The sequence below is a fragment of the Protopterus annectens genome, chromosome 7.part1, assembly GCF_019279795.1.
Source record: "Protopterus annectens isolate FY-2018-M chromosome 7.part1, PAN1.0, whole genome shotgun sequence".
In the NCBI taxonomy this organism is placed as follows: domain Eukaryota; kingdom Metazoa; phylum Chordata; order Ceratodontiformes; family Protopteridae; genus Protopterus; species Protopterus annectens.
Genome location: NC_056740.1, coordinates 79,440,684 through 79,453,460, shown reverse-complemented (window position 1 = coordinate 79,453,460; position 12,777 = coordinate 79,440,684). Strand labels below are relative to the sequence as shown.

The 12,777-nt window shown below is 43.0% G+C and overlaps 1 protein-coding gene across 1 annotated transcript in view; it reads right to left on the bottom strand.

Moving 5' to 3' along the window:
• Positions 1-12,777, bottom strand: part of LOC122807556 (thrombospondin type-1 domain-containing protein 4-like) — a 1,503,485-nt gene that overhangs the window by 1,464,960 nt on the left and 25,748 nt on the right. The window lies entirely within an intron of this gene.

The following is a 12,777-nucleotide window of genomic DNA, read 5'->3' as shown; positions in this document are numbered from 1 at the left end:
GGAACATGATAACCTATTGGGAATGGCAGCTCAGCCAAAGTGTTTTTTTCATCTTTGTGAACATATAAAAGTAGATTTAAGAAGGTAACCAGTAATAGTACACTGTTGATTTTTATTTAGTTCTGGCATAACCTTGTTATCTATCCAGGTGTTTTGCTCTTGTGTGGCAACAGCTTCATTCATTCCTTTTTACTTCTTCCACTCTGTGCTTGAGTTTTCTCTAATAAAAGTACTACCTCTGTGTTAGGAATAAGCTGAATATTTTTGTTCTTCTACTATATACAGTCCTAGTATGTGGCCCCTACCCCACTGTGTGTCATTCCATTTTTATTGTATTTGCTATCAAAGTGACCAACAGAGGTTGCACAGTGATGCAATAGTTAGCGTTGCTGCTTTATAGCATTTGGTTCATCATTTCAGTTTCTGTGCAGCATGTGTAGACTTCCCCCACCATGTCTGCATGGCCTTTTTCTTGACTATCAGATTACCTTTCACATCCCAACAAACAAGCCAATTGGTGAACTGAGGATCCTCCAAACTACCTGTAGGCCTGCGTGCAGCATGAATGCATATGTTTTCTGAAGTGGACATATATCCCAGCCTGGACTGATTCCATGTCTTGTGCCTTTTGCTTAGTGAGACAGGCTGTTTCTTCACAACACTGAGCTGAATACAATGCATTTTTGATTAAGCACAGTTGTTGTACATTTTGTACAATAGGCATATGTAAATAATCTTCACTAGAATAGACAAGGAAAAACTAGACTAACTCAAGAATAATATGCACCACCCACATAACAAAAGGTAAGCATTTGTGTGTGCAACCTCCAAACAAATTGTGCAGCTCAAACAATCATCAGCTGGTTTAGCTTTAGCAGGTATGGTCCTAGTAAATGTACTCATTGATCTCATTCTACTGCACATGAGCACATACCCCGAGACTAAAGCAGAAGATAACACAATAACGTTTGATCAACATTTCTAGCAGAGAACTTATCCCTCATAAATATTTTCACCAAAGGTGTTTGAGAATGCATTCTCTATGAAAATGTCTAAATATATTCCCCAGTATTCACCGATATGTGATGTAACAAAAGGTATCTAACAACAGATAGTTTGTCCGCTAGGCAAGATCAGTCCCATCCAATGTAATGGACAAATAGTTCTCATGAAATTCTACTCAAATGATTAGCTGATATTAGATATGAAATAACTCACTACCACTACCTCTAACAACTGTATATTGAGCTATGTATTAGAGTACATGTCTTTCCTAGTCCCCTTTCAGCTTTATTGAAACCATAAGACAAGAGTGAATGCAATATATAATTTTTTTTTATTTTAGATATTTTGAGTAGCCAGTCAGTTAGCATATTTCTGAGTATCTATGTTAGGGGCTTCTCTAATCAATCTCAAGTGACAACATGGAGACCCTTAAAACATCTTCTTTACCGAGTTCCTCAAGGGTCTGCCATAGGAAATTAAATATTCCCAATTTTGCTGAAGACCTCAAGAGAAACTGTAGGGATTTACACATCTCTCATAATTATAATATACTTCCCTCATCAGTCATATTGATTGTAAATCACAGTTTCAAATTATTCTTCAGGCAGGTCTCTCTAAGCCATCTTGACTGTGCAGATTGAAATGATATCCTGCTAGCAAAATGTCTGCTGCAGTCTATCCAGTTATCCATTCTCTAAACTGCTTATCCTGCTGATAACCTGGGGTTTGACTAGCTAAGCAGAGTAAATCAGACTTCTCTATTCACTGCTCATCTTGTGTCTTCCCTAGAGATTTACAGACAGAGTAAGAAATTTAATTTCTCTAATTTATCCAGAGTGTGCACCACACCTTATTCAATGTGGACTGTGCCTGATACCCTTGCAGTTGGAGATTGAGTCAATCAGAGACTACTTTAATTAGATGGCCACACCTACTCCTCTCAACAAGGAGCAGCGGTTGCCAATTCAAGATCTTCCCAAACTGTCAAACGCTTCTCTCTCTCACTGTAAATGACCCTAACTACCCTACAAAGGAATGTACTGTAACACTTGCATCAGTTCATTTCTTGTCACTATACTACCCCTGTTCCTTTCTGCTGACCAATCTCCAGATCTTCTCTGCCTTCACACCCCTGCTCCTTTCTGCTGACCAGTCACCTGATCTCCTCTTTTCGTTGTGAACAAGACTCACAGACACTTAGGACTGTTCCACTTGAGGAAGCTGCTCACCCTTATGATCTGAACACAGTCCACTCTCTTACAGTGAACATCCATGATCTCTGATTCAGAGGAGTTGAATTTCATTCCAGCCACTTCAAAATCAGCAGTGAACTGCCCCAGTGCATGATGGAGATCATAGCAACTTCAGGATAAGAGAATGTCATCTGAAAACAACAATGTCCCTGAACTGGAAGACTTTTTAGACTGTAGTTGTATTTTGATATCCTGTCTGTAGAAATCATGAATGGGAGGGAAAGCAAGATAACCCTTGGTTGAGACCTACATCGATCTGAAATATATTCAGCGTTATGCCAGGAATATGAACACAATTTTTGCTCCTCAAATACAGGGAATGAATGGCATGCAACATAATCCCTGGGATCATTTATTTTGCAATAGGTCCCACAAGACATTCCAGGGCACACAGACATATGTCTTTCCTGGTTCTACATAGAAACCAGTGATAGTGCTGACAAACTCATGCAACTCCAGTATCTGTGCAAGGACCAACAGCTAAGCCACTGTTTTGTGAGGAGGACAAAATATATATTGGTCTTCATGCAAAAATGTGACTGTTGTATAAAAAACACTTTACAGCACCCTATTGTAGGCTCTCCTACAAAGGGTCATCCCTCTATAACTAGAACGTGCCCACCTCCCCCTTTGGAAAAGTGGACCACTACTCCAGTTTGTCAGCACAAATGAATTGTCCCAAGTGTCCCAACAACATTGAAAAGACAACCTAAGGGAAAAAAAAAAAAAGTATTTCTATCACCAATCCTATTTCTGAAAGGATCTCATCTACTCCTGCAGCCTTGACACTGTGGAACTGTACAGCAATGACCACATCTATAGATATGGCTCCATTACAACCAGCTGACATTTCTGCAGAGAAGGGCATATTACAGGATTTTGTCACAATATTCCTTTTACCTCCCAAACTGTCTCCAGCCAAGGTCAAAGTTTCTTCACCCTTTTATGCACAACCTGGGCAGTGTTTCACCTCCCTCTTCTGAGTTATCATGGGGTTGGACAGAACTTCTAAGATACTTATCTATTGGTCAAATATGAAGAACCCCCCCCCCCAACACAGCTAGCATTTCACTGAAGGAGCCTTTCTTTAATTTTACAGCTTCTCTCACTGATGGTGCCTACCCAAGGATTACTTCCATGAAAAGCACCAGTCACCTTCTAGCCATATGTTCTTGTTGCCACCACAAGTATGAGGTTCTGAACAGGATTGGTCTGAATTCTACATCACCAGCCACTGCACTTGTATGGGAGAAATTCTGGAGGTAGGATTTGAACTCATCTGGCACAGATGCATTAGGAAGGTGATCCCGGGATACACATACAATACATTTAGATTTCCAAAGTATGTTCAGCTTCTGCTGCATGCATCTGACCCAACTAACCAAAGGTGATAACATAGAATAACTATGCCAATGTATTTTAATTTAATTAAAATACATTGGCGTGGTTCCAGTTTCTTGGTTATTCTTTGTTACTTCCTGGTTGGTGTGTTTCATTTGTACTCTCAGTTAGTAACTACCCAAAGGTGATCAGATAACAACTTAGAACCTTTCTTGGCCTGGTTGTCTACAATATACAGTTCAGTTTCATATCTGATAACAAGACTACAATGTTAGTCATTTGCAATTGCCACAGAATTTCTAGTATTAAGTGTACTTATGAGCATCCTTAAGTTTGAACATAGTGTATGTAAATAACAATGTATGACTACTACAAATATCCCCACAATTTACCACTTAAGAATAGATCAGGCAAACTTTCACTCCAATCATAGCCATGTAGGTATCTTGTAAAAACAAAGAAAAAGTAGCTCACATAGTGTCTACTTAGAGCAACAAAGTCCCAGCAACCCAACAAGCATCAACAAATTATGTCCCATAAAATAGCACATCCATTATAAAAACACATATTTACTGAATTCATAAGTACAAAACCCATGACTGTTTTGTACTTATGAATTCAATGAGATTGAATTCCCTTCCTTACTCGTAATTTTTGGTTCTAACCTTCATTAAAACAAAAAGTTAGCATCCAGAATCGTATGCCTTCAGGGATCCCAGCAGCCCCAGATCTCCAGTTTAATTCAGTTACTTCCTCCAAATCTGTTTAATACAATGCAGTCTTGGCCATTTAAGGTGAATTAAAAGGATGGGGGAAGGCAAAAAGTAAGAACATGTGTAACAAAATAAAAAATAAATAATTTATCTGGATGGTGTAGGGTCAGAATTAGGAGAAAACAGGAGAACAGCACTGGACAGGTGCATGGGGACCTAGTGTGCAATGGGGGGGGGGGGGGCATGGAGTTCTTTATATAGGTCTTTATCTCACCCAAGGTTGGCTTTTAGTACAGACAGACATTTGAGGTATATCAAGTCAATAACATAGCTATAATGGGTGAGTAAATACTGAGGCAGTCTTTGGATGAAAGTGAATGACCTCATATGTTATTTGATCACATCTAATAGCCATGATCTGTTGTAATAAAGCTCCTCCTCATTCAGTTTATCTCCCCCCCCAATTTGAGGTCACCAGCCACCATAGCTTATGTGTCCAGTTATCATGTAGCGCGACTTGCTGTAGAGGTGTCTGTTCTTTTATTAGACAGGGTCAGCATTGTCTGAACCCCAGTACAGACTAGTGAGTAAATCTTCATTTGAGACAGCTCATTTAAAACTGCAATAACTACCTGCCTGTACTGTAGCAGTTTGGTAAACAGTGACCTTAGGAAGCTCGGCTGTGACAATATTAAGAATTATGGTGGTTTATTTTTGTGCAAGAGTCAAGGAAGTAGAACTCCGCCCTTCTGAGCTGGGAATTTCTGGTTAAAGGCTTATAGTGCCTGCATATTTGAACTGCTTCTTACTGTAATTGGTACATCTTGTTTGCTGTAGCATAGACTAGACCCAGGCCTGCTGAATCTAGCTTTGTTTGTATGCTTGTTGTTTGTTTGCTTGTTATTTCCCTGAAAAGCTAATTCCACCTAAAACGCGGCGTTTCAGTGCTTCTGTGGATCCCTTGTGATATCTGCATTGCTTACTGTACTTATTTCCTTGTTTCACTTGAAAGAAAGTTACTGTTTGTTGTTTTTGCATTTAAGTTACCTGTAACACATTGCATTTAAGTTACCTGGCACTTGCTCACTAAAGCAATTAAGTTACCTGGCACTTGCTCACTAAAGCAATTATATAAGTCAGCACTAAAAAAATTAAAAGCACTACACCCTCACAAACTCCCCTTGAGTACCTTGTTCCCTATTGGCCCTTTTTTTCAATTATAAAGGAATTCCCAATACTATTCTAGCATGTCCAAAGGTCAGTTGTCAATCTCCTCTCCGGTCCAGCTGGTGAATCTGGGAATCGAGGCAATGTTACAACTGCCTCATGTACACAGACAACCCTCTCCTCCTCCCAACAAATTCCAACACATGTGAGAGATGCAACCATATAGCCAAACTGGAGGCTAAGCTCTCTCAACTCAGTACTGGCGTAACCAGTCAGGAGGAGAAGGAAACCACACTCACTACAATTCCAGTCTCACATAGACCTACCATGACAGCAAACCAAACACATAAACACACAAAATCATACTCGGAGGCTCTAAATACAAATCTGCCTAAGCAGCAGAGACCTCCAAAGCAGACACCCAAGCAACAGCTACCCCAAAACAAAACACGTGCAACACATAGCTCACAAAGCCAGTGTGCCAAACAGTCACAGCCCTTAAGGCTAAACAACACACCTGATACACTTGTAATAGGTGACTCTATCGTCAGGCACACTGATGTCCCACTCACCAGGCTGAACAAGGAGAAGGTCACGGTGAGCTGCCTGTCGGGCGCTAGGATCCGCCACATAACACAAGCACTCAGGTCACTCCAAGGCAAGTACAAATATGACTCAGTCATTGTCCATGCTGGTGTGAATGACCTGAGATGTACCTCCCTGGACTACATGAAAAGAGACATAGAGGAGCTCTCTGAGCATGTAGCCCAGGCCGGTATGACCCTGACCTTGAGTAGCATCTTACCCTCACCAAGAATGATGCCACAATATGAAGACAAGATGATCAATTTCAACAATTGGCTTAAGTATTGGTGTCATTCAAAGGGGATCCAATGCCTGTCAGCCTGGGACGACATGCTCGACAAGCCATGATGCTTCGCTAGGGACGGCTTGCACCTGTCACCCCTGGGCTTTCGGATATTGGCAAAGGCTCTTGCTACCCAATAGTGCCTTTTTTAGGCAAGGCTCAAAAAGACAAACCCACCTCCATAGGTATCACAAGGGATAAGAAACTAAGAGTAATGCTACTCAACGCCAGAAGTCTAAACCTCAAGATGCACGCACTCGAAACTCTCCTTAGAATGGAGAACATCGATATCTGTGCAGTAACAGAAACCTGGTTCAAGGCTCCTGAGAGCACCCCAGCACTACCAGGTTATACCTCATACCATGCTTTTCGGCCCCAAAACTTGGACCGAACCACAAAAGGAGGGGAGTATCAATATTTGTCAAAGATACCCACACCTCCAGGTTGGTGGCACAGCACGAAGCATCAGAGACTATCCATGTGCAACTAACAGTGGGTAAAACTGCCTTCCAGTTTATAGCCTGCTACAGACCACCCTCCCAAACCCAGGAACCCCATTCGGCCTTCCTGAGAACACTGGAAAATATGAAGGTCTCTCCAAACACCATTATATTGGGCGACTTCAACTACCCAAACATAGACTGGGAGCATTACTCTAGCTCCAACACCCTAGCCCAAAGGTTCCTAGAATTTATAAACTCAAATGCTATGGAACAACTTGTTACCACTCCCACAAGAGGGGAAAACATACTGGACCTGATCATCACCAACATGGGGACTCTATGCTATAGACCAGAAGTGTATCCCTCACTGGTAAGATCAGATGATAAACTAATCTCACTGGATATTCACATCCCGACCCCACCCCCTGCCCAGAAAACCACAGTGAAAAACTTCTCTAAAGCAAATTTGACACTCCTCAAAACAGAGGTGGAATCCTTCAAAGCCCCTGGGCCTGTGGAAAATACGTCCCAGACTGCAGAATCCTTTATAAACACATTCTATGAACACCTTCAGGAATGCATGGATCATGCAATCCCAAATAAAACCAAGACCCAATCCTCCAAAGGCAGACATCCTGTCTGGTGGACCCCAGCCATAAACAAACTATACAACAAAAGGAGGAAGCTACTACATGACAGAGCAGTATCCCAAAAAGGGAAGGCATCTCTGATCAGTATTAGCAAAAAACTACGGGCACTCATAAAATCGTCTAAGGCCAGCTTTGAGAGAAAAATTGCACAGGACACTAAGGATAATCACAAGGCTTTCTTTAGTTATGTTAGGAACCTGGGTGGGAATTCCCAGATATGCTCAGAATTAGTCCAAAATGACAAAAAATACACCGAACACACAGACATTGCCAACATCCTAGCTGACAGGTTCAGTGCAACCTTCTCCCCCCCTCCCCACCAAAAGGGCAAATATCTATCCCAGCAGAGTGCTGCCCCCCTGACATCTCAGATGCTCAGGTAAGAACCACCCTCTCCAAAGCAAAAAACACAGCATCAATGGGACCAGATGGTGTCCTGGGCTGCATCCTACATGAACTCCAAGAGGAGCTAAACCCAAACATAAAACTACTGTTCAATCTCAGCCTTACTACAGGATATGTACCCAAAGAGTGGCATACAGCAACAGTGGTCCCTCTCCACAAAGGTGGTGCCTCAACGGATCCTGGAAACTATCTCCCCATAAGCCTGACTAGCTTGGTCTGCAAAGCTATGGAAAGGATCATCATGGACCTCATAAATAAAGATATTGGGGACCTACAGACACTGGATCCTACCCAGTTCGGCTTTGTTAAGGGCAGATCCTGCCTCTTAAACCTGGTTGATTTCTTTGAAACCGTCACCTAGGCCATTGACGAGGGGAAGGTGGTCCACACAACCTACCTGGACCTCGCAAAAGCCTTCGATACAATACCCCACTCAGGCATTATAGATAAGCTCACCAGCTTAAATATAAACCCCTATGTCACTAGATGGGTTGCAAACTGGCTCAAGGACAGAACCCACATGGTTAGAATTGCTGGAGTCATGTCAGACTCCAAACCAGTTACAAGTGGTGTCCCACAAGGCTCAGTCCTGGGACCTCTCTTGTTTGGTATATATTTCTCGGAGGTACAGGCCAACACGGAAGGACTGTGGCTGACCAAGTTCGCAGATGACTGTAAACTAGGCGCCATAATCGACTCTCCAGCCAAAACAAGCATCCTCCAAAAGGGCCTCATAGAAACAGACAACTGGTGCCACCTCAAGCTAAACGCCAAAAAGTGTATAGTCATCCCCTTTGGCAAAAACAAAGTGCCCACAAATTACCACATAGGTGGTAATCCATTAAGTAGAGAAGAAGTAATTAGGGACCTGGGGACCCAAGTTGATAGCAATCTCTCATTTGACAACCACGTGGCCAAAGTGGTTAGAAAAACATTTTATATAGCCCACCTAATCATGAAGGGGTTTATATCTAGATCAGGGGAGGTCATTGTGCCTCTTTACTCATCCCTCATCAGGCCCATAATTGAGTACAATGCCCCTTTTGGGATGTACCTTACCAGACACCTGCAGCAACTGGAAAGACCCCAAAAGTACCTCACCAAGAGGATCAAAGGGCTCAAACAGATGCTATATGCTGCCCAGTTAAAGAAACTCCAGCTCTACTCAGTGGCATACCGCCTGCTCAGAGGCGATCTGTGCCTGACGTATAAAGCAATGTCCAACCCGGAATTAATGGACATGCTGCACCTCAGAAAATCCAAATCCCATCGAGCCACGCTCGAGAGACTTGAACCTCAGCACTGAAATAAATAGGACATGCTGGAGGGACAGATTCATAACCTAGAGGCTCCCTTCACTCTGGAATAAAATCCCAGTCCAGGTTAGGCAGAGTCCCTCATTGACTCTCTTCAAGAGGAATCTTGATGAGTGGATGGGAGATCATAGGTTTACCCCGGGTATCACTTCTGTGTCACTGTTAGACAGAGGCACAGTATACTAACTTCGAAAAAGGGCATAGCAAAATTAATTTAAAATGGGTGGTGAAAGCCAAACACACTCTGGCTAGGCTTATAAATGCCCTAGATAGCCTAGTATGAACCTATGAATATGGTATTTAGTCATTTTCTGATACCTGCTATATTCCATTCAGGGTAACAGGGGAGTCAGAGCCTAAAACTGAAAGAAATTTGAGTAGGATATACAAACAATCCTGGACAGGATGTCAATAAACCGTGGGGCACCACAAGACAGAAAATTATATAAAACTCTGAAGTATGAAATTAATTCACCATTCTGGGCAAAGAACTATGAAAATCAACAAATGACATTATTTGAGCAAAAATCTTTGTACAAGAGTTGCCTCTTAATTTTATAATACAGTGCCCATTCCCGTCAGTATTACTCATTTTTTCATGTATAAGAAAGGACTGGATGACAGGTAACATGTTTATCAGCATCATTTAATGAATTCTATAAAGTCATAGCTATTTATGGAAAAGATAACATTCCTACACTTGTTCAAAATATCCAATTTTTACAATACCATGTTTTAATGCTATGCATTTTTTTCATGCTTCTAACAAACACAGTGGGTTACTTTAAGTCTCTGTTCCATAACTGATTTGCATATATTACTTTCACCATTCCCTGCAATGTGGCATAGTCAGAACTTATAAAAGTACTGTTGTGTACACTTACCATAAATGTATATGTTAGAGCGTATTCACTGTTGCAGTCATCACACTTGGGTTATCTGCCTGCAAGTAGCCCTCAGTCAGCCCGAATACCAGAGACTTAGTATTTCTGCGTCGGTTGCTGTAGCTCCAGGACTGACGTCAGGTCATCAGGGGTATAAAAACAGGCAGCCAACACCATTACATCAGTTTTTCTTTCCCCAAATGTCAGGAGCCCCCCAATAGGGAGCTAAGCTATGGTGGAGGAAAACACCACCAGTAAAAAGTAAATACCAATACCAATACCCCTGAAAGGGGGGAGTAAAAAGACATAGAGAGAGAGAGATGGTTGGAGGGAGGGAAACCTGGACTGCAACAGTGAATACACTCAAACATCTATATTTATGGCAAGTGTACACAACTGTACTATGTTCTTTGTGTTTCACTGTTGCAGTCACCACACTTGGGTGGATTCCCAAAGCTGAACAAGGGTGGAGCCAGTCAAGAAGAGTTAGGGCTGGCTAGTATGCCTTGCAGGACTGCAGTTGCAAAACCTGCTCTGGATTTGGAAAAGATAGGCAGGTGGTAATGCTTGGTGAAGGTGTTTACAGAACTCCAGGTAGCATCTTCCAGGATGTCCCTGGTAGGGACTCCCCTGAGGAATGCTGTAGAGGTAGATGTTGCCCTAGTGGAATGTGTTCTGACCCCCTGAGGGGATGGTTTCCTATGGTGTTTGTAGCAGAAATGGATGCAGTGTGCTATCCATTTGGAAATGGTTTGTTTTGAAATGGCCTTGCCCTCTACCACTGTTGCAAATATGACTAGTAACTGGTCAGATTTTCTGAAGGGCTTAGTCCTATCAAGGTAGAATCTGAGCAGTCTGTGCACGTCTAAGGAGTGCAGGATCCTTTCCCCTTTATTCTGCGGATTAGGGAAGAAAGTTGGCAAATGGATGGATTGGTTTAGAGCCACACTGGATACCACTTTAGGCATAAAGGAAGGGTTAGTCCTGAGGGAAACCCTGTCAGCAAGGAAAATAATGAAAGGTTCTATTGCCATAACTGCTTGAAGCTCAGACACTCTTCTGGCTGAAGTGATGTCCAGAAGCAATGCTGTGTTCCAAGAGAGGAATTTTAACTCTGCTGATGCTGCAGGTTCAAAAGGGAGAAGCGTGAGCTTTTCCAGGACAAAGTTAAGGTCCCAAGCAGGGATGGCTGCTCTCCTTGGTGGCCTTAAGTTATTTGCCCCTCTCAGGAGCTGTTTGATAAGGGGGTGTGAGAAGAGGGGTGGCTCAGTGTTGTAATGAGCCAAAATGGCTGAGGCATGTATCTTAATGAAGAAAAAGGACAGGCCTTTCTGGAGTAGATCTGCTAAGTAATCCGGAATTAGAGGCAGGGAGGGCAGGGTAGTGTCCTTCCCCTTAGAGTGAATCCAGGAGCAGATCTTTTTCCACTTGTCAGCATAGGATTTTCTTGTACTGGATCTTCTGGCTTCAAGAATGATGTCCAGCACCTGTTTGCTTAGGGTTGCTGAAGGAGAATTCAAGGAATAAGCCGAGCTGCAAGATTTAGAGTTTCAGTTGTGGATGCAAAATCTTTTCCTCCTGCAGAGAGAGCAGGGTTGGGTTCTGGTGTAGATACCAGGGTGGCACCAGTGAGAGGCTGTGCAGGAGTGGGTACCAGTGCTGGCATGGGCAGTCCAGGGCAATCAGAATTGTCCTTGGTCTGTCCTGTCTTATCTTGAGTAATAGCCTTGAGAGAAGGGGCAGAGGGGGAAAAACATTGATTTGGAAATTTACCCACTGAAAGGATAGGGCATCCACTTTCCAGGCCCTGCTGTGAGGGTTCCTGGTGCAGAATTTGCTGAGCTGGTGGTTGTACGGGGAGGCAAAGAGATCCACCTCTGGGGTCCCCCATTTCTGAATCAGAAGGTTGAAGGTGCTGGGCTCCAATTGCCACTCGTGTGGGTCTGGGAGATTTCTGCTTAAGTCGTCTGCCAGTAAGTTTTGATTGCCTGGCAGGAATTGAGCTTGCAGATGGGCCTGCATGTCCAAGGCCATGTTCCACAGGACCATGGCTAACCTGCAGAGTGGGTTCCCCCCTGCATGTTGGATGTACCACATAACTGCGGTGTTGTCTATTTTATTAGAAGTAGTCCTGGAAAGAGTAGGGACCTGAAAACTGTCAGCCCATTCTGCACCATTAGCATCTCTTTTTGGTTGATGTGCAGATGAATTTGACTTGGGCTCCAGTGGCCCTGAATGCATTTGCCATCCATGTGTGCTTCCAAGGCATAATCTGATGCATCTGTGGTTGGGGTCTGGGTGGCTTGGGGTTGAGTAAAGAGCAGTCCCTTGTCGTGGTTGTATGCTTCTGCCCACCACAGGAACTCTGTCCTTAGACAAGGTATGATAGGAATGACTGTTTCCAGGTCCTGAGAATGTTGGCACCAAAGACTTAAGTACCATTGAAGTTTCCTCATATGCAGTCTTGCATATGGAATTAGCAGTATAGATGTGGACATGAACCCTGGGGCCTGCAGTATTTTTCTTGTGGATAGCTGGGTTCTGGTGGCCATTTGTTTGAAGTAGGCTGTCAGATGGACTTGTTTTTCCTATAGTGAGGAATGCCATCTGGGATGTTGTGTCCAAGCTTGTTCCCAGGAATACAATCTTTTGACTGGGTACCAGTTTTGATTTATTTTCGTTGATGGTGTACCCCAAAGGAAGTGAGAAGGTTTTTCACAAATGTCAGGTGC